Genomic DNA, 23,711 nt, shown 5'->3' with positions numbered 1-23,711 from the left:
GTTTCCAACCCACTACAAGAAATTTCTACTATTGTGACAAATTTAATTTTTTCAAAATTAATTTATCACTATTAGTAGTTTTTTGGTGACAAAATAAACAATCGTTGCATTAGATTAAAAAAAGATATACAATTATGACAAAAACTAAAATCGTCATAATAATTTGTCACAATTAGCAAACATGTGTAACATATGGTGACAAAATAAATTTTATTACGAATTTTTATCACAAATGTTTCCCTCTAATTTTTTACGCCAAATTGAAGGCATATAGTGACAACTTTTGTAACTAAAAGTTTTAGTAACTATGAAAGAAAAAATTGTCACAACAAATAATGAGATTTATATTTATTGTGACAAATTTTGTTTGTAATTATATATTTTAATTATAGTGACAAAATGTATAGTCACAAATGATTGTCTCCACAAAAACAAAATCATATAGTGATATGTTTTGTAACTATAAGCTATAATTATTGTTACAAAAAAATTGTCAGAACAAATAATGAGATTCAAGTTTTTAGTAAAAAGCAATGTTTGTCGTTATATGTTTTAATTATAGTGACAAAATATATTGTCACAAAGATTTCCCTCCATATTTTTTTGCGCCAAAAAAGTCATATAGTGACAAATTTTGTAACTATAAGTGTTAATAATTATTACAAAAAAAATAATGATATTCACATTTTTTTGACAAATTATATTAGTAGTTATAAATTTTAACTATAGTGATAGCATATATTAATTGTCATAACTATTTTTCTCCACTTTTTTGTTTCAAAAGTTATATTGACAATTTTTATAATTATAATTTATAGTTATCTTTATAGAAAAAATTATCACATAAAATAATAAAATTCAATTTTTTTTGTAATAAATTATTTGTGTACTTATATATTTTAATCATTATGAAAAATATATTATCAAACCACTTCTCCTTATTTTTTAATGTCAAAAATGATATATAGTAACAAAATATATTGTAATTAATAAAATTTAAGTTTTTTGTAATTAATTATTATTGTAGTTATATATTTTAATCATTATGAAAACATATACTATCAGAAATATTTCTCCCTATTTTGTGGCGCAACAATGTTATATAGTGACAAGTTTTGTAACTATATGTAATAGTTATTGTTATAGAAAAATTATCACAAAAAATTGTTTTTTATAAATTAATAAAAGATTCAAGTTTTTTTTATAAAAGAAAATTACGTTTGTAGTTATATATTTAATTATAATGATAAAATATAATTATTATTATAAAAAAGTCCAAAAATTTTAATTTTTTCTGATAATATATATATATATATAATTAAATGACATTTTCAAATAAAATATAATAACAAGCTATATTATCAAAAAGTTCAGGGGCTTGTTTATTTATTAAAAATCATTATTCTAAATTTAAAATTTAAAATACACAAAAAAATAAAATATAAAAAATAGTAAAAATGAAAATTAAATTGCTAAAAAATTGAACAATATATATATATATATTGAATTGGGAATGAACAAGTTAACTTAAGCCCTCAGGTAAGGCGGTTCGTGTAAGTCTTGAACAATATATATTAACCATAGTTGGGTAAATTTCTTATTAAATTTTTTACATTAAGTTTAGGTAAAGTTTACTTCCGTTTATCATGTTATATTCACTATAATACTCTTCTTAGTTGTATAACTATTTTTAATATTTTTTATTATATAGTTTCATAATCATTAATGATAGAATCTTTTGGTTAAAGGGTCATGTTAATTGTTTTTTTCCTAAGTTTGAGGGTCGCATTGAATGCAACAGTAATTTGATGACCAAATTGAATTTTTTAAAAATGTACAAGAGCCTTAGACATCTTTTTTTTCTTCTGAAAATTAATATATATTAAATAAATATTAATCGGGTATTCGATGACCCGCATATTACTGGTTGAGATGTAGACCGAATTTTTGACACCCAAAAATTTCAAATACCTGAAAAAGCGAGTACCTAGATATGAACATCCCTAATTAATACGGATGATAAAAAAACATGTATTAAATTTATTACGATTATTTTTATTAACTATAACACATCAAAGTTTAACCATAAATTATTTTTAATACACGAATTTTATATACAATTTTTATCATTTTTATTAATAATTAATATTATTATAATTATTGATTTATTTTATATTTTAATATTATATGAATCTCTTGAGAACCATCATGTTATGAAGATTATACTTTTATTATTTTAAACAAAACAGTGAGCCATTATCAGAAATAGTAAAGAAACATTTAGTGACCAAATTGGAAGAAAGTAAAACAAGGGACTACATATAAAATACGTGAGACTATAAGGAATCGTATCCTAATTAGACCAAAACGTTTAGGAGAACACTTGTGCGCCGCATCTCTCTCCTCCCCTCTTTCTTTTATTTTTTACCATTTGCAAACCCTAACCCCAAAAAGATTAGAACACTCTCAAGTCTCCCTGTACTCTCCACGGCTTGGACTCCTACAATCTCCGATTCACTGGCGTCAAATCCTTAATTTTCTGTGACAAATTAGGAATTTTTATCAATGACTACCTCGAAGAAATACTACGAGGAGAAAATTGCTTTCTTATTCAATGCTTCATTTTCTTTAAACATCGTGAAATTGCATCTTTGATGCGATATTTGTCCTTAAATTTCGATAATTTAATGGACTTGAGAAGGAAATTAATTGTGCAGGGAGGACAAAGCCGAAGAACCTGAGGAACCGAAGTACAGAGACAGAGCTAAGGGACACATCTGACCTCCAGTCTACGATAGGGGAAACTAGTTCGGTGGATAATCATCGTGTTCTGGAGTTGCGGTCTCCAATTATTGTTAAGGTATAAAGAATGTCTAGTTGCTATCGAATAATTATGCTTTGTATGTGAAACAATAATACGGTATAACCTTTGCAAAAATCATATTAGTGCAAATACATGAATGGTTGTATCAATATATTTTCAAACATTGATGTTGTCTGTTGAACTATTAGCGCATTGCGCATTGAAGTGAAATGCCTACCTTACTGACATTCTTTCAGTGGTTGAATTATCGTATTACTCTATTTCTATTGATCAGATTGTTTGCTTAAGATAAGCTCTTTCTTGGAGTAAATGTTTGATATAAGTCCTAAAAGGATTTTTAGACCCTTTTCACTCAAATTTTGTTCTTTGTTGTCTTTTAAATGTTTGATATAAGTCCTAAAAGGATTTTTTTTGGCCGCTGCATAGCATTAGAACTGCTCATTGATTCCTTTTTACTCCATGAATATTAAAGTTCGAGTAATTGTGGTGTGGGTTTCCTCAAATTTGGTGATTCCAGAAGCCTAAGCTTATAGGAAAGGGCCCAACAATACGTTTATGTTCTGACAGGTTCAAGTAACTTCATTTAGGTTAAATGTGGTTCATAGTACAGAATGCTTTAGTTGGTTGTGTTTATACAGCGTGTGAGAAAGGGGCCATCAATGGCAAGGTGAGCATGAATAAGAGATGAGCAGGAAGCTATGTAAAGCTTTAGAACTGAATGAATATTGTATCTATTAACATATGCAGAATTCTGATAACAGAAAGTATATTATTTACAATACATCAGCTGGCATTATATACACACTTGCACAGCTAACAAAGTTGTAACTACTCAGCAGTTCTAACAGTCTTAACAACCTGAAACTAACAGCCTAACAGATTACTAACACTGTCAACTGCCTCACGCATTCATTCATACTCATCACACTTAACATACACTAATAGTCTAATATTCTCTGCTTTCTCAACCTTCTTGATGAAAAAAGATGAATTGCCTCCTTCCATTCGACTTGAATCGGAAGTGCCGATGCTTCATTCCGTTCGACTTGAATCGGAAGTGTCGATGCTTCCTTCCGTTCGTCTTGAATCAGAAAGTGCCGATGCTTCCTTCCGTTCGACTTGAATCGGAAGTGCCGATGCTTTCTTCCGTTCGACTTGAATCGGAAATGCCGATGCTTCCTTCCGTTCGACTTGAATCGGAAGTGCCGTTGCTTCCTTCCGTTCAACTTGAATCGGAAGTGCCGTTACTTCCTTCCGTTCGACTTGAATCGGAAGTGCCAATGCTTCCTTCCATTCGACTTGAATCGGAAGTGCCGATGAAATCACAAACCTCTGATTTATCTTCAGACTTAGATTCATCGGATGAGATCGCGGAAGAGCTCCAAATATAATCTTCTTTGAAATCAATACTCTCTTCCTTAACAGTGACATCATTATATCCGTAAGCTGTCATGTTATTGTGACCATCAGTCATGGACTCTACATCAGAATCCCGATAAAGATGGTTGAACGGATTTTGTAAGTATATTATATAATCTGATAGAAGGACGCTATAATCCAGTTGCAAAAACTCCCTTAAGATGTGGAACTTCAACCCAAAAACAGCATGATTGCCTCCTTTTCTCCCAACGGCATCAATACCTGCATCCGAATCCCTCTTGTACACTGGGACATCATTTGATTTGCAGAATTCTTCAATATTGTCATCTAAAGCTATAACTAGGTACTTCAGTATACCAACTCTCTTGATGTTAGAAACTTGAACCTCCAACATCTCTTTCACATTTGAATTTGCAAGCACAACTATAATCTCTTTCTGAACAACAACTTTCTCCAAGATCGCAGCCAATCTTGGGTTCACAGATTCATCAGGGACAACAGTCGGGTTAGTCCGCAAAACTTTGACAGTACCAAAAGGTCCAGCTTTATGCTGCTCACCCAAAACCAGAAACTGCTTTTGGGCGTTATCTTTTCCCTGTTCGGCCAGTTGCAGCTTCTCCTTCAAATTCCTGACCTGCTTCTTTAATTCGGAATTCTTTTCTGATAGTGATACGATTTCAAACTTCAGCATCTTACTCCGCTCCGAGGATTCACACGACGAAGAACCAATCTGGAAACTTGATTTGCCAATTCGACGGTTTTGAATGGAGGTAGTGGGATTGATGAGGGCGTGAGGGAAAAAGAAAGCGATGAGACATTAAAGAAGAACTCCGATCACAATGGCTATGGCGATTCGAGATCCACAAAACGACTGCTCTTTGTCCCTGCGATGAAGTCTACAGTAGCTACAGCTTGAGGAAAAAAAACTCAATCGTCAGTGCAACAGCGAATGATACCATGTGAGAAAGGGGCCATCAATGGCAAGGTGAGCATGAATAAGAGATGAGCAGGAAGCTATGTAAAGCTTTAGAACTGAATGAATATTGAATCTATTAACATATGCAGAATACTGATAACAGAAAGTATATTATTTACAATACATCAGCTGGCATTATATACACACTTGCACAGCTACAAAGTTGTAACTGCTCAGCAGTTCTAGCAGTCTTAACAACCTGAAACTAACAGCCTAATAGATTACTAACACTGTCAACTGCCTCACGCATTCATTCATACTCTCATCACACTTAACATACACTAATAGTCTAATACAGCGGGTTTGGCAAACTGGTCAAGAGAAGAATGAATTCATTTAATGAGCTGAAATCTAGGAGATTTTGATTGTTCGTATGTATTTTTATTATTTAATTCTAAATGCTTGTTATGCTACTCTTGTAAGCCTCAAATCATAGTTAAATGTGTATATTCTCGAGTTCGCTATCAAGTCCAGTATCATAAGGGTAATGGCAGTCCATACTCCATAGTTTCCCTGAGTAGGACTAAGAGTACTGTAATTATTCGTGAAGTTATCAAAAGTAGTAGAGTGAGAAGCGGGAAGCATAGCTTTCTCCTCCTATGAGTGGACCCCAAGGAATCAAGCTATCCTGAATGAGTGAGATCAATTATGATAAGTATCAATATCGAGAGGGATGGAGAAAATATGCATGCTAAAATAGGATGAATATTTGATCATTTTGCTGTACAATTATTCCATCCTTAGGGTGAATTACCATCTAGCTGGTGGTAGTGCATGGCTAAGGAAACAAATTCTAAATTGTTTCTCAGAGCAATTTTTATTTTCTTGATTCTTCTTGTGTTGTTGTGTGCATTATTTCACTTATATGTTTGATTCAACCCCAAACTGATTCTCCCTGTGTCGATTTGTAGAGAACTAGAATGATTTGGTTACCAGTGGTTTTTAGTTTTGTATTGTGCAAGTACGTTTTTGACTTTACTAGATAAATTACTTGAATGAGCTAAAGAATTACTTGAATTGGCTGCATGCTTGTTTACTTGGTTTAGTACTTTGTATACTATACAAGGTTAGGGCTGTAATACATTAAGTGGGACCATATATTACTGAGCGGAAATGCTCTTCAAGGCTATTTTATCCATGCTTCTTTAAGTTTGATAGTTCCTATTAAAAATCTAAATATTCTTAAGACAACGAATCCAAAACTAGGTCGAAATCAGTAACGGAAAAGAGAATACAACAAATCGAGTCTGTTTCTAGACATTATTCCCTATTTATGACCAAATCCTCACTCTGCAAAGTGCAAACTTGAAACAATTGCTTCAAAGATTTGGAGGAAACACATTTGATTGAATAGTCAATGTAATATTATAATTTAATTTTTATTTCATATGTTATTTTTTAAAATATTTATTAAAAACTTAATATAATTTTAACTTGTTTATTTACATGTAGGTGTGGAAGAATTTATGGATCTTCACGGTGGATTTTAATTTACTTTTATTTATAGGGAGGTCTTTATTTTTTTACAAATTTATTATAAACATTTTATGTTTATTTTAATGATATTTAATATTAGTTTTATCGTTATAAGATTTTAAAATATATTTTTAGTTATCATAACAAATTATTTTAGTTATAATAACAAATTTAAATAAAATGCTATTTTGTAACATCAAAAAATTATTATAATTTATTTAGACAAAATAAAAAATTAAAATTAGTTGAAATAAAAAATTATGTTAAATTTATTTAGTCAAAATATTTTATCAGAATAAAATCTTTTGACAAATTTATTTAATCAAAATAATAATTTATAACAAATATTAACTCCTCAATATAAAAAAAATTGTGACAAGTAATGTTCTTTCACAATAACAAATTGTAATAAAATGATTTAGTCACAATAACACATTAAATTTAATCAAATTAAAAAGTTATGTCAAATTTATTTAGTCATAATATTTTGTCAAAATAAAAAATTGTAACAAATTTATTTAATCAAATTAACATTTTATAACAAATATTAATTTCTCATTATAAAACTTTGTGACAAATAATATTGTTTCACTATAACAAATTGTAAAAAATTATTTAGTCATAATAAAAACTTATAAAAATATTTAGTTACGAAATAAAAGTAGCGATAAAATAAATTTTGTTGTAATATTTTTTGTCACGAAAACTTTTTTGTTTGATGTTATAATTTAAGTTAATTGTGACGAAATTTACTTTTTGTGATAAAATAATTATTTTATTTTAACAAATATTTGTCTCTGTAACTTACATTTAGTGACGAAAGTACAACTGTGACAAAATAATTTTTGTCGCCTTATTTATTTTCGTCACAAAAACTCTTTATATTTTATGTTTAAATATAAGTTAGTTATGACAAAATGTACTTCTCGTGATGAAATAGTTAATTGATTGTGACAAATATTTTATTGTGATAAGTTAATTATAGTAACAAAATTTCATTGTTATAATAAATATTATACAATGGTAACAAACACAATTTTGTCACAATTTACTTTACATGACAAGGTTATTGTAACAAACATGGTAACAAATAAAATTGGTTAGAATAAATATATCGTGACAAATTTAATACTTTTAGTGATAAATGATTTTGTTGAAACAATCGAAATTTCTTGTAGTGACCAGTCATTCCATTCTCCGAAAACAAGTCTAGAATGTATTTCTTTTGGTTGCTAACAATTCACTCTCTCGACCACTTCCATGCCCAAGAAATATCGCAAGGTCCTTAAACCTTTGGTTTCAAACCCTCTCGCCAACAATTTCTTCAACATCTTTATCTTCAATAAGTCATCACATGTGATGATGATATCATCAACGTAGACAATTAAATTGTCTATTTCTTGTTCAGTGCAATCTTTACAAATAGAGCGTGTTCATATTGACATTTTTTGTAGTTGTCTCGCAAAAGCACCTTAGTGAATTATCAAACCAAGCCCTAGGAGACTGTATTAGCCCATATAAAGATTTCAACAGTTTGCACACTCACTGGTTTCTTGATTTTATTTGTACTCCCAATGGAACCCCGCATATAGACCTCATCTTTTAGATTACCATTTATAAAAGCATTCTTGACATCTAGCGATGAATCACCCAATCATATTCACTATTAAGGATAGTAACACTCTTACAGTGTTAAGTTTTGCTACAAGAGTAAAAAAGTCTATTAGTAGTCCACTTCATAAGTCTAAGTAAAGCTTTTTGCCACAAGTCTGACCTTATACAGTTCAATGCTACCATTTGCCTTGTACTTTACGGTAAAGACCCATATGTAGCCAAGTGGTTTATTGTCTTTATGGAGATCAACAATAATCCAGTTTTGTCCCTTTCGAGTGCCAAAAGTTTTTCTACCACCTTCTTTCATTTTGGATTTTTTAACGCTTCTTTCATTGTGTCTAGAATGTGAATACTATCCACTTTGATTGTAAAATTCTTAAAATCAATCATTAGTTTACCATAAGAAACAAACTTATTAATAAGATGGTTTGTGCTCCATCGTACTCCCTTTCGCTGAGCAATCAGTAATTCACTAGTATCAACCATGAAATCCAACTTATTAGGTAAACTCTGATCACCTTATTCACTGTTTAAGGAATCCAAACCTGGTTTTAGCTCTTGATAGTACATAAGTTGGAGACTGCTAGGGTATGTTTTTTCATTCTTTTGTACACAAGGTTTTTCTCTTTCGGTTTGGGAAATCACCGGTGAAACGGGTAGATTTGGTGTTTTAGGAGATCTTGGAATTGGTGGATTTATGGTTTGGTGCAGGTTTATATGGTTATCAAGGTTTGGTATTTTTGTGGTTGTCAAAGCTTACTGGCTAAACTTTTGTATTCTCGTATGCAACAAAATAATTAGCCGTTCGATGTTTACCAGAAAAGGCTGAAAGTCAAACTCACTTACTTGCTCCCCTTGGATTTCAGACTTAGAGATAAAAGGTTTACATTCAAGAAACTTATCATCCATAGAAGAAAAAACCTTCTGAGTTTGAGGGCAGTAACATATATAACCTTTTTTTTTTATGAGAAGAGTGCCCAATAAAAACACATCGGATTGCTCTATGATCCAGCTTAGTCTTAGAGTTGTTATGATTGTATACAAAAATAGTGCAACCAAAAAAGTTGAAGAGGAACACGAGTAGTCAAAGGTTTAAAATAAGGACAATATTGAATAGTGTTGACGAAAACGGGTAAAGAAAATAAAAGAACACGAGAATTTTACGAGGTTCAAGCAATGCTTGAACTTGTCTGTCGTAACTGGCTTAGTGAACATATCAGCGGCATTTTCATCAGTATGTACCTTCTGAAACAAAACCTCTCCAGATGCAACCAACTCTCTGATCTTGTGGAACCTTACATCAATATGTTTAGTTCTAGCACGATACACCTGATTCTTAGCCAAGTGAATAGCACTTTGATTATCACAAAGCAACTGAACTCCACCTTGTTGAACACCCAACTCCTTCACTAAACCAGTAAGCCATAAAGCTTCTTTTGCAGCTTCAGCCGCTGCCATGTACTCAGCTTCAGTTGTAGATAGAGCCACAATAGATTGAACAATAGAAATTCCAACAAATAGGCCCTCCACCAAGAGTAAAGACATACCCTGTCGTAGATCTTCTATTATCCAAGTCACCTGCATAGTCTGAATCCACATATCCTACAACCAAAGGATTATCCCGCTGACTCCCAAAAACAATTCCATGTCCCACAGTACCCTTTAAGTACCGAAAGATCCACTTGACTGCTTCCCAATGTTGCTTACCAGGTTTAGACATGTACTTACAAACTTGACTAACAGCATGAGCTAAATCAGGACGAGTACATACCATCGCATACATCAAGCAGCCAACAGCATTAGAATACGGAACCTTTGCCATATCTTCAGCTTCCTTATCTGTCTTGGGGCACTGTTCTGATGAGAGCTTAAAGTGATTCGCCAATGGAGTGCTAACTGGTTTTGCGCTGCTCATCGCAAACCTTTCTAGCATTTTCTCAACATAACCCCGTTGAGATAGCCGCAGTTTCCTTGAGTCTCTGTCCCTGCAAATTTCCATTCCAAGAATTTTCTTTGCAGCACCTAAATCTTTCATATCAAATTCCTGACTCAATAAAGTTTTCAAACCGATAACATCATCCATGTTCTTCGCAGCAATCAACATATCATCAACATACAGTAATAGAAAAATAAAAGAACCATCATCAAGGCTCTTAACATAGACACAACAATCATACTCACATCGGTTGTAGCCAATCTTGATCATATAGGAGTCAAACCGTTTATACCACTGTCTCGGAGACTGTTTCAACCCGTACAAAGATTTCTTCAATCTGCAAACTAAATGCTCGTTTCCAGGTTGAGTGAAACCTTCAGGTTGCCGCATGTAGATCTGCTCCTCTAAATCACCATGCAAAAAAGCAGTTTTAACATCCATCTGCTCTAAATGCAAATCCCAACTAGCCACCAATGCAAGTACTGCTCGGATTGAAGTGTGCCTGACTACAGGAGAAAAGATTTCATCATAATCAACTCCTTTCTGCTGTGAAAAACCCTTCGCTACCAAACGAGCCTTGAACTTCTCCCCCTTTTTTTCTGTTACTACTGGTTTCTTCTTATACACCCATTTGCAACCAATCGGCTTCTTACCCTCAGGAAGGGGAACTAACTCCCATGTGCGATTGTGATTCAAAGACTCCATCTCCTCAACCATGGCTGCCATCCACTTGTCGTTTTCCTGACTAGTAACGGCATCATGAAAAGTAACCGGATCATCACTGCTAACAATAAGTGCAAAAGATACCAAGTCTTCAAAACCCAATCTGTTCGGAGGCTTTATATTCGTCCGTCTCACCCTGTCTCTGGCGAGACTATAATCCTGCAAATCATCCGTAGTGGAACCACCAGAAGTCGGTTGAGAAGTTTCTGGTTTCTCAACTGGAAACTGCTCGAAATCCACCACTGTCGTGTCTTGCTTTTGCTGCAACATGGATTGTTCATCAAAAACGACATCTCTACTAATCACAACTTTCTTCGCAACTGGATCCCAGAACTTGAATCCTTTGACACCTTTCTTGTAACCCAGAAAAATGCACTCCTTCGATTTTGCATCAAGTTTGGATCTCTCATCAGCAGGTACATGCACATAAGCAGGACAACCAAAAATCCGTAAGTTATCAAAACTAACATCATGACCAGTCCATACCTCTTCTGCAACTTTCCCAGCCAGTGATGCCCTTGGCGATCTGTTGATAAGGTAACACGCCATGTTAACAGCCTCAGCCCAGAAGTGTTTGGGAAGCCCCGCATTCAACCGCAAACATCTGGCTCTTTCATTCAACGACCTGTTCATTCGTTCTGCAACACCATTCTGTTGTGGTGTCTTGCGCACTGTAAAATGCCTCTGAATCCCATGCTCCTTACAGAATTGTAGGAACTGTGAATCTGTGTACTCCGTACCATTGTCAGACCGCAAACACTTGATTTTTCGTCCTGTTTGGTTTTCTACCTCAGCTTTCCACAGCTTGAACTTCTCAAAAACTTCAGATTTCTGTTTCAAAAAATACACCCAAACTTTCCTTGAAAAATCATCAATAAAAGTAACATAGTACCTAGATCCACCCAAAGACGATGTCGTGGAAGGACCCCATACATCAGAATGCACATAATCAAGAATCCCTTGAGTTGTGTGCTTCGCAGTCTTGAAACGGACTTTAGTCTGTTTACCAAGAACACAATACTTGAAAATCGAGCTTACAGCTTTTGACACCATGCAACAAGTTTCTCTTGTGTAATTCTGCCATACCACGTTCACTAAGATGAGCAAGGCGCATATGCCACAATTTTTCGTATCATCACAGGACTCAACAGAGTGAACTCCACCTGCAACGGTACTCCCTAACAATCTGTAGATATTCCCTGCAGTCATCTTGCCTTTCATCACAGTCAATGCTCCTTTAACAATCCAAATGGTTTCCCTATCCTCGTCAGCCTTAGGGATAAAACCATTCTTGTGCAAAGTGCCCAAGGAAATCAAATTCTTCTTCAAGTCTGGGATATGTCGAACACCACTCAACGTCCGAACGGAGCCATCGTGCATCTTAATTCTGACATCACCAATACCAACAATATTGCAACATCGATCATCACCCAAATAAACCGAACCAGAATTAACCGGCCTGTATGTCGAAAACCATTCCCTATTTGGCGTGATGTGATAAGAACATCCAGAATCAAGAATCCAAGCATCCGTCAATTGTGTCGTTGAAATAGAAAGCATATCACCCTCACTGCAATCAGAATTATCATCCTCGACCACGTTCACAGACTTGGATGAGCCATCACGCTTCTCATCTGTCTGCTTTTTCAACTTCGGACAGTCTCGCTTCATATGTCCCGCCTCCTTGCACTTGTAACAGTGAATCGTCTTCTTATCCCTGGATTTAGATCTGGAATTCCGCTTCCCGGACCCTGCCTTCTCTGGCTTCCGTCCACGATCTCGATTACCCTTGACATATAAGCTATCGGCTTGAGAGCTTTCCCCTGCATTCTGCTTCCGCTGGTTGTGAGCCAACAAGGCTGCAGTAATCTCCTCAACATTGATAGTCTCTTTCCCATATGTAAGAGTAGTCACCATGTGTTCGTAAGAGGAAGGTAACGAACACAACAGAATCATCGCTCTGTCTTCATCCTCAATTTTCACATCAAGCCGAGCCAGATCAGAAACGATTTGATTGAAGACATTCACGTGTTGCGCCAAATCGTGATCGTCCTGCATCTTCAGCCCATACAGCCGCTGCTTCAGATACAGTTTTGTTTGTTAAGGATTTGGACATAAACTGACTTTCCAACTTCCTCCAAATTTCGTCTGGAGACGATAGATGCATGACGTGATACATGACCTCGTCCGCCAAGCATAATCGTATGGTTCCTGCCGCTCGCTGCTGTAATTCTTCCCAATCTTCCTCATCCATCGACGCCGGCTTTGTAGATCGCAAAGCCTTCAAGATCCCTTGCTGCGCCAATAGATCCTTCACCCTCGTTTGCCATAATCCGAAGTTACCCTGACCATCGAATTTCGCGACTTCGAATTTTGCTCCTGACATCTGATACCAATTGTTGACGAAAACGGGTAAAGAAAATAAAAGAACACGAGAATTTTACGAGGTTCGGCAATGTGCTTACGTCCTCGGTGCCTAGGCGGCGCTAGAAGTTTTTATTCAATGATATTTTAGGTCTAGGTTACATCTCTATTTATAATAGAAAACCCTGGTACATAATTACAAAATTAACCCTGTACCGTACCGCGGGGCTGTGCCCCCGCACCCCCAACCCACATAATTCGTAACCCCACAACGAGACTTTCTTTGTAAGGACAGTTGATGTTCGCTTCGCTCACTCCGCTCCATCTCCTGTCCTCTTTACTGGTATATTTATGAGTCATACCTAACAAATAGAATTTCCCTAGGACACTGAAATCGGAGGACCTTACCAGGCATACAATTAATTAAATAAGTAGAAGTTAAGAGAGTCTTTCCCCCAAAGTACTTACGGGCATTTGTAGAAAAAAGAAGGGACCTAGTAACCTCAAGAAGTTTTTTTGCTTTTTCAATCAGTAACCCTATTTTATTGAGGCAAATTGACACATGACGTGATATGAACAATTCCATTTTTGGTAAAGAAAAACCCCAATATGTGGGAAAAATACTCACTTTCATTATCATATTTAAAAATATCAATAGAACTCTGAAATTGGGTTTCAATCATTTTGTGGAATCTTTTAAAAATATCACTATTCTTAGATTTATTTCGCATAGAAAAGTCCATATAGTGCTAGAATGATCATCAATAAACTAAACAAATCAAACGAAGCCCATTTAAACTTTTGACACGAGAGTTGAATGATAGCAAAAGGTTTGGAAGAATGGTATGGAGAAAGATGATATGTACTTTTGGGTTGTTTGGCAAGGTAACAAACAACACAAGAAAATGATGAAGGATTTTTATAAATGAATAGCTTGGAAACAACTTTTCTTGATAAAAGAAATTAGGTTGGCCTAACCTAAAATGCCATAACAATATATGGGCAGAAACTGGAGGTGGAAAAAACATAATAATCACATATAAAAGAAATGTACTGATGTACTTACAGTGGAATAGGTTTTGGTGGGCATTTTTATATATAAATAAGTGGATATTAGTAGTTTATTTAGAGTTGGGATATATATATTTGAACTACTTAGTAAGTTATATAACCCTTATATTTATTCGGTTTAAAAAATTTCTTCTTTTGTGCGTTGTTCTTCTATTTCTTCTGCCCTTCTCCTATTTTCTATTTTCTTCTGTTTTCTTTTACACTTCTTCTTTCTCTACTTAGTTTATCTTTTTCGCCAATCCTCCCCCACCCTAGCAAAGGTGCAAAAAGCGCAGCGCCTGCGCCGGAAAGCTCCAAAAACAGAAGAAGCGCACGCCTGTCGTATTGCGCCTCGAGCCTCGCCTATTCCGTCGGAGGCGATTGTTCCGGCGCCCGGTGCGCCTGGGCACGTTTTTTAAAACTAAGGGAGGAATTAAAACAATTATTTGGACAGTTGAATACTACCTCACCAACTGCGTCTTTGATTCCTGCCGGTAGGGTTTGCTTTGCTAATCTGGCTAACACAACCGATATTCCTACATGAATAGTGGACTCCGTGGCAAGTGATCATATGACCGGTGATATTCGACTATTTCAGACTTTTCAAATAGCACAATCTGCTTCTCATATCCGAACAACGGATGGTTCTCTTTCTAGTATTGCATGCCATGGATATATTCGAATAAATCCGGATATTCTCTTAGAATTTGTTCGCGATGTTCATAATCTCGCTTGCAATCTGCTTTCCGTTATTAAGTTGTCTATTGATTTGCGCTGTGCTACCCAATTTGACTATGGTATTTGTGAATTTCAAGATTCGAGCTCGGGAAAGGTGATTGGTAGTGCTAAGCTTCGTGGCGGACTTTACATTCTTGAAACTTCTCTTCCATTTCAAACACAAGGAAACTCTAGTTTTTGTCTTCTTTTGTTTCGATCTCTTCACCATCATAGAAGCATTACATAACTTACAAAATTAATGGTAACTCGTGTTTACCTGATGTTCAATCAAGCAACCTCACCTGACACTTATATATGCGGGTATATACCTATAAAGTTCAAGAGACCAATTTCCTACTTTTGATTGTAGTAGAGACGATAACTAGGGAAATAGTACCACTGTGTCTTCGAGTTATTATCGGGCATGGTAGTTTTGAGTATTACAACCGATATTTTTTTCTTCCTTTTCTAGATGACTGCACCAATCACTTTTTTGCAGCATCTCGCACCAACTGCCAAATTTAGGGCTAGATATCAAGAAAGGAGAAGTAAAATAATGTTAAAAGTTTAGTCAACCGTTAGTTATTCTACTGTCAAAGTTGTTAAACCAAAGAACAAGTAGGATAGAACCAAGAAGTTAAATTCGCATTTTTCCACTAAATTTCAATAATTTAAAGATGGCTGAAGGACGGTAATTGAAATTGATGGGCTAATTGAGCCTATTTCTTGTGCAGGTGAGCCTAAGCCAATTCCATGGACTAATGCAACTCCTTTCAAAGCTGCTGCTGATGCATGGTGCCATATGGACATCCGCAGAGGCGATATTGTTGCATGGCCTACAAACATTGGATGGATGATGGGTCCTTGGTTAATGTATGCTTCATTGTTAAATGGTGCTTCAATGGCACTATATAATGGATCTCCCCTTAGTTCTGGCTTTGCCATGTTTGTACAACTATAAATTTATTGTAAATATTGTCAGAATGGTCTTTTTCACAGTTTTCACTAGAGAATAACAAACCTTGACTTGTATAATCAGCTTATAGAATCTTCACACACACACACTCCAAGGGAGTGCTTATGCAAGAATTTATATAATTATTGTCTTGGAATTTACTTATATTCACTAAACTTCCTAGGATGCAAAAGTAACAATGCTTGGTGTCGTCCCTAGCATTGTTCGTACTTGGAAAAGTACAAATTGTATTGCTGGCAGTGATTGGTCATCCATCCGGTAAGTTTTCATAATTACTGATTATTGTTTGCTTCTTATGATCAAATCACTAGCGACAATGTAAGTATTCACTTTCTGAAACTGCAGTTGCTCTAGGTTTTTATTAGAAAGTTGACATGCTCTAGGTTTTTATCCTATATTTATTCTTCCTGGCCATATCTGCTGTTTTTTCTCAAACTGGCAGTTGCTTCAGTTCCACTGGTGAAGCCTCTAATGCAGACGAATACCTATGGTTGATGGGGAGAGCTTACTACAAACATGTCATTGAATATTGTGGTGGCACTGAAATCGGCGGTGGTTTTGTTTATGGATCATTTCTACAGCCCAATCATTAGCTGCTTTCAGTATACCAGTTATGGGTTGGCACTTATTTATTCTTGGCGATGATGGCCATCCTATTGTAAGCCCCGATCTAACCCTTGTTATTGAAGTACTTTGTGTTGGGAAATAAACGAGTAATTTCCCTATAACCAGATTAGTAAGAATACAAATAAAAGAGGAAAAATAATACCCGAAATTGATAACGGAGTTCAGCCAATTTTGCCTACGTCTCCGGACTACTGCAGATCTTTTACTAAAGAGAGAAAATTTACAGGTGTTTACAAAACACTCACAACTCACAAGAAAACTCTCTAAACTCTTTAGTATTGAGAGAAAGAAAAGCTAAATGAGCTAGGATATTTATAGTTGAAGCTTAAGGACTAATCTTATAAGTACCCTAAAGTTTGATGACTCAATTTGGTAATTATTCCTTTGCCAATTTCAAAAATATTGGCTGCCCACTTTGAAAAAAAATGTTTATCCAATTTGATCAGTCGACCATCTAGAATCATGTAACAACTGTCAACAATCTCCCACTTGAAGACTGATTTTAATCTGTCTTCACACCTTGATCAATGCAGCAACATTTCTGGTCTTGTTATTCTAGCATGCTAACTAAAGCTGAACACAACTTCAGCTCGTTCATATTCACCGTCTTTGTCAACATGTCTGCTGGATTTTGAGCTCCACTAATCTTTTCAAGTTACAAAATCCCATCTTCTAGAAGAGACCGGATAAAATGATATCTCAATTGTATGTGCTTCGTCCTGGAATGAAAAGACGGATTCATTGCTAGATGGATAACACTTTGACTGTCGCAATACAAGACATTGTTTTCTTGTTTCTTGCCTAACTCTTCCAAGAAACTTTGGAGCCAAACCATCTCCTTGATGTCTTCCGTAACAGCGATATATTCTGCTTCAGTTGTGGAGAGAGCAACTATCTTCTGTAGTTGAGAAACCCAACTCACTTCGGTTCCTCCTAGAGTATAGACATACCCTGTAGTGCTCATTCTAATATCAATATTTTTGGCTAAGTCAGCATCTACATAGCATGTCAGTATCGTATCTCCACCTTTGAAACAAAGTACTTTGTTTGTGGTACCCCGCATATATCTGAGGATCCATTTAATTGCTTCCCGGTATACCTTGCCCGGATTATTCATGTACCTGCTAACAGCTCCCACTGCATGAGCAATATATAGTCTAGTACAAACCATGGCATACATCAGACTTCCAATTGCTGAGGCATACGACACCTTCACCATTTGTGCACGTTCTTCCTCCGTCTTTGGTGACTGTTCTTTGGAGAGTCTAAAATGAACACCTAAAGGTGTACTCACTAGTTTAGCATCTTGCATGTTGAACCTGGAGAGTACTTTATTGATGTACTCAGTCTGTGATAACATCAAAGTCCCCGAACTTGTGTCTCTCTTAATCCTCATCCCAAGAATCTGCTTCGATAATTTTTGCTTCAAGTTTATAATCTCTTGCATGTCTGAGCCTGCAATGAGCATGTCATCAACGTATAACAATAAAATAATGAAGTTGTTGTCGAACCTCTTGATGTAGAAACAATGATCTGCTTGGTATCTACTAAAACCACTGCTACTCATGAACCTATCGAACTTCTTGTACCACTGTCTAGGAGCTTGTTTTAAACCATACAAGCTTTCTTCAACCTACATACCAGGTTTTTCTTGTCTGCCTCTATGAAGCCTTCTGGATGCTTCATATAGATTTTTTTCTTCCAAATCACCATGAAGGAAAGTTGTCTTCACATCTAACTGCTCAAGATATAGATTCTCTACAGCTACAATTGTTAACACCAGTCTAATTGTAGACAGTTTCACGACTGGAGAGAAAATTTCATTGTAGTCAATACCTTCTTTTTGCTGAAAACCTTTGACAACCAATCTTGATTTGTAGCGTTTGCTACCATTGTGCTCTTCTTTGATCCTGTAAATCCACTTGTTGTGGAGTAATTTCTTGCCTGGTGGTAATTCAACTAATTCCCACGTCTGATTTGACATAAGCGAGTCCATCTCATCTTTCATGGAAGACTCCCACTTGATTGAATCCTCCACATGCATTGCTTCATCATAGCACTCTGGTTCACCATTGTCAGTCAGCAACAAGTAGTGCAAAGAAGGCGAATAACGTGGGTTGGTTTAGGGATTCTAGAGGAGTATCTGTTTCTTCTTAGACTGCTTCAGGACTGATCTAAACATCATTTCCAGAAATATCATCGAACTCAGTAAATTCTTTTGTTTCAGCTTCGGTATTGGAGCTGCTTAATTCTATGGTTGACCTGTCTTTGTACATCACATTCTCATTGAAAATGACATATCTGCTTCTGATGATCTTTCGATTTTCGTAGTCCTAAAACCGGTAACCGAACTCATCACCACCATAACCAACAAAGACACATTTGTTGGACTTGGTGTTAAGTTTACTTCTTCAGTAGAATTTACGTGTACATAAGAAATACAACCAAACACTCTTAAGTGTGAAAGGTTTATTTCTTTCTTGGTCCAAACTTCCTTTGGTATTCCACCATCCAAGGGAACTGAGGGCCCATAGTTGATCAGGTAACCTGTAGTGTTGATAGCTTCAGCCCATAGAAATTTGGGCAAGCCAGTATGTATCCTCATACTTCTGGCACGTTCATTCAGAGTTCTGTTCATGCGCTCTGCTATGCCATTCTGCTGCGGTGTCAATGGGAACTGTTGTCTCCATCTTGATCCCATTGTTTGCACAGAAATCTCTGAATCTCCTATTTCTGTACTCTCCTCCATTATCAGACCTCAACCGCTTGACTTTCAGACCAATCTAATTTTCCACCATGGCCTTCCATTTTCTAAAGGTATCAAAGACTTCTGATTTCTTCTTCAGAAAATAAACCCACACCTTCCTCGTAGAATCATCGATGAAGGTGACATAATATAATGAGCCTGCAATAGATGGAACTGGAGATGGTCCCCATACATCAGTATGAACCAACTCTAATTTTTCAGCCTTGGGTGTTTTGCCAATCTCTGCAAACTGACTTTCTTTTGTTTGCCAAAGATGCAATCCTCACATAGTCTGACATCTACATTCTTTAGATCTGGTAGCTTCCCTTTTGAGAAAAGTGTCTTCATCCCTTTCTCGCTCATATGGCCAAGCCTTTGGTTCCATAGGTTTGATTTTCCATCAGCATCTTCTACTGCAATGATATTCTCTAAATTTGAGGTTACATAGGGAGTACCAGTCTTCTTACCACGAGCAATGACGAGTGCTCCTTTGGTAATCTTCCATTCACAGCCTGAAAAGGTTGTATTATATCATTCTCCATCAAGCTGTCCTATAGAAATCAAATTTCTTTTGAGGCTTGGAATATGTCTCACTCCTTTCAACTTCCATGTGATCTGGTTTGACAACTTTAATCAGATGTCTTCTTTTCCGACGATCTTCAAGGTTTCATCATCAGCTAGATGAACCTTCCCAAAATCACCACTGGCATAATTTTCCATGATTTCTTGGTATGGGGTGGAGTGGAAAGATGCCCCTGAATCCAAGATCCATGATTCAATCGAACTGTTGACGCTTAGAATCATGGCATCACCTGTATCCTCTGTCATGTTGGCTTCCTATGCGCCAGTATCTTTCTTCAGTGATCGACAATCTCTTTTAAAGTGACCCTTCTTGCCACAATTATAACAGGTAAAATCTTTCTTTCCAGTTCTTGATTTTCCCCTTCTGGATTTCGATCTGCCACGATTTGAATTTCTTTCTGAAGTTCTCCCTCTAGACTCCGTGTGCAAGGATGAGGAGCTTGATGCTTCACCAAATTCTCTCCGTCGAATTTCTTCGCTCAATACCAGATCTCGAACATTGTCGAATTTCAATTTACTGTTTCCCGACGAGCTGCTAGCTGCTGTAACAGTAGCATTCCAAGTGTCTGGTAGAGATGATAAGAGAATTAAAGCTCGAACTTCATCATCAAATTCAATTTCCACGGAACTCAACTTAGTTGTGATTGTGTTGAGTTCATTTAGGTGTTGAGCCATTGATGCCCCTTCCGCTATACGCAAATTGAATAATCGCCTCATCAAGTGAACTTTGTTTGAGGCTGATGGCTTCTCATACATACTGGATAGAGCCGCCATAAGACCCGCCGTGGTCTTTTTCTTTGCTTTGTTGAAAGCAACATTGCGGGGTAACGTAAGTCAGATAACTCCGAGGGATTGTCTATCGAGAAGAGCCTAGTCTTCTTTCTTCATGCCTTCTGGTTGCTTTCCTGAGGGAGGTTGATATAGATTTTTCTGGTACAGAAAATCTTCAATCTACATCTTCCAAAAGCCAAAGTCCGCACCATCGAACTTTTCAATTTTCACATTCCCTTCGTCTGCAGCCATCTCTCCCACTCGAATCTGGCTTAATTTGGATCGTTTCTGACAATTCTTGCGAACCACCGTGTATTAGAACACCTCCGTCGACAAATTCGTATCGCCGACAAAATTTTTACTATTCACAAAATTTACTATTCACGTAAATAGTAATGAATAGCAACATCGCAAAAAATTGACAAAATTCACAACCAAAAGCTCTGATTACCAGTTGTTGGGAAATAAATGAGTAATTTCCCTATAACCAGATTAGTGAGAATGCGAAATAAAAGCGGAAAAATAATACTCGAAATTGATAACGGAGTTCAGCCAATTTTGTCTACGTCTCCGGACTGCTGCAGATCTTTTACTAAAGAGAGAAAAATTACAGGTGTTTACAAAACACTCACAACTCACAAGAAAACTCTCTAAACTCTTTAGTATTGGGAGAAAGAAATGACTTGGGATTATTTTGAAGCTAAATGAGCTATGGTATTTATAGTTGAAGCTTAAGGACTAATCTTATAAATACCCTAAAGTTCAATGACTCAATTTGGTAATTATTCCTTTGCCAATTTCAATAATATTGGCTGCCCACTTTGAAAAAAAATGCCGTCCAATTTGATCAGCCGGCCATCTAGAATCATGCAACAATTGTCAACACTTTGTGTGGAAGTATACATGTTTAAGTACAAATGTAAAATAAAATGCAACTAATTTCTTGAACTTGTTTAATTTTAAGCCTGAGGATGCTCCAGGGATGGGAGAACTGGCCCTAGGCCCTCTAATGTTTGGTTCTTCAAGCACGCTGCTAAATGCCAGTCACTATGATGTTTACTTTAAAGGAATGGCTACATGGAATAAATTGGTGAGAAATTTGTGGTTCTCAACATTTTTTTAAATTTTATTTTGGGTGCATTATCATCTGTATGATCTGTAGTTCTAATGTAGTCTAAATGGTGCAAGATTATTTGAAATGCTCGACCCAGTGCAATGAGAAAATGCTCTGATTGTACATGTACTTTATAGTCGATGGATTTCGGAAATGTAAAGGGTAAAACCAATCTATGTTTGGAGGATTATATTCCCCCATATTTACATCTGAGTGTGACATACACGTGGAATATGAATGCCAAAGAAAAAAAAATGAAGAGTTCAGATAATATATGAACGAATTATCATTACCTTACATCCGTTCATTTTACTGTATTTTCTTGCATGTAAAACCTTTGTATCTGAGTTTACCTATTCAGGTTCTCCGAAAGCATGGGGATGTGTTTGAGCGCACCTCTAGAGGATACTATCGCGCACACGGTCGTGCTGATGATACAATGAACATCGGGGGTATCACGGTATTTTTGATCCTATGGAATATAACCTTGTGGTTTGAGCTTTAAGTATTCCAACTATATAAAGATCCCCATTTATTTTCACCACGTAACCATCTCCATAGTTCACATTACCAAACATACAGGGATTTGGTCATCGCTCTTGCATACCTCCAGATCTCGGTTATTACAAGTATTGGTTACTAACCTTGCTATAATTATTTTCATCGGAGGCTGATAATTTTTTGTTGCATCACATCCGTTATGAAGCATCGTCATGTTTTGGGTGGATGAGCTTGTTCTAACGGTTGTCTTTCTAGAAAAATTTCTTACCAGTCTTTGCAATCTTGATGCTCAACTGGCTAATCGGTTGAACAGGTCAGTTCGGTTGAGATTGAACGCATCTGCAATGCAGCCGATAGCAGTGTTCTTGAGACAGCTGGTGGCACCCCGAGCAACTGGTAATTGCAGTAGTGTTCAAGGATCCCCAGAACTCAAAAACAGACTTGGATCAATTGATGGCAAGGTTCTGACATTTTTACAACAATGGGATTTTGCAATGTATAAAATGAGCAGTTTCTTAAATTCAATAATGAACTTTGCTCTCAATGTATAAAGTTTCTTTAAATATGTTATCGATTTTAATTATATTTAAACACGCTATTAATTTTAGTTGTCTTTAAATATATTATTAATTTATTTTTAAGGGTGCAATTGAACATCAACGATGATTAAAATTCATTAATGTAATTACATGCATTATTCTCAAATTTTTCAAGTAGACCTGTAAATGAACTGAATGTTCAGCGAACTGTTCATAAATCGTGCGGCGGGAATTTCGTTTATGTTAGTTTATTTATTAAATGAACGAACATGAACAAGATTTTGTGTTCGTTCATTTACGTTCGTAAACGTTCGGTTATATGTTTGTTTATGTTCGTTCATTTTTGTTCATTTATGTTCGTTAGGTTATGTTCGTTCATTTATGTTCGAACAGAGGGCAAGTTGAATATGTTACGAAGATTATTGAAGTTGTTTGGATTTCAAGAAGATTGTTTTGTTGAACAAATTAACTTTAAGACTTTATTATGTTCATATAGCTTATTTATGATTTATGTATGTTTTTATCGTATTCGAACAAATTAACTCTAAAGTTGCAGGTTATATTAATGAATTTTAAATTGTTATTCTTGTTGTTTACTTTTTTTACATTCATTTGTTGTGTTCGAATAAGTTTGTTTTTTGTGTTTGTATTGTTCGTTTATGTTCGTTTATATTCTTTCGTTTGTGTTCGTTTATTGCTTTCGTTTATGTTCGTTTATCGTTTAAATGAACGAACATGAACAAGCTATATTTTCTTAATGAACGACCATGAACAAAAATATTTTGTTCATTTATG

The 23,711-nt window shown here is 35.7% G+C and overlaps 2 pseudogenes; one reads left to right on the top strand and one right to left on the bottom strand.

Moving 5' to 3' along the window:
* The window catches only part of LOC120139408, a 43,335-nt pseudogene extending 20,490 nt beyond the window's left edge, over positions 1–22,845 (top strand).
* LOC120139443 lies at positions 3,653–8,577 on the bottom strand (annotated as a pseudogene).
* Positions 22,846–23,711: the final 866 nt, after the last annotated feature.

The sequence above is a fragment of the Hibiscus syriacus genome, unplaced genomic scaffold (assembly GCF_006381635.1).
Source record: "Hibiscus syriacus cultivar Baekdansim isolate YM2019G1 unplaced genomic scaffold, ASM638163v2 tig00110745_pilon, whole genome shotgun sequence".
Lineage (NCBI taxonomy): Eukaryota > Viridiplantae > Streptophyta > Magnoliopsida > Malvales > Malvaceae > Hibiscus > Hibiscus syriacus.
This window is presented reverse-complemented; position numbering and strand designations above follow the sequence as displayed.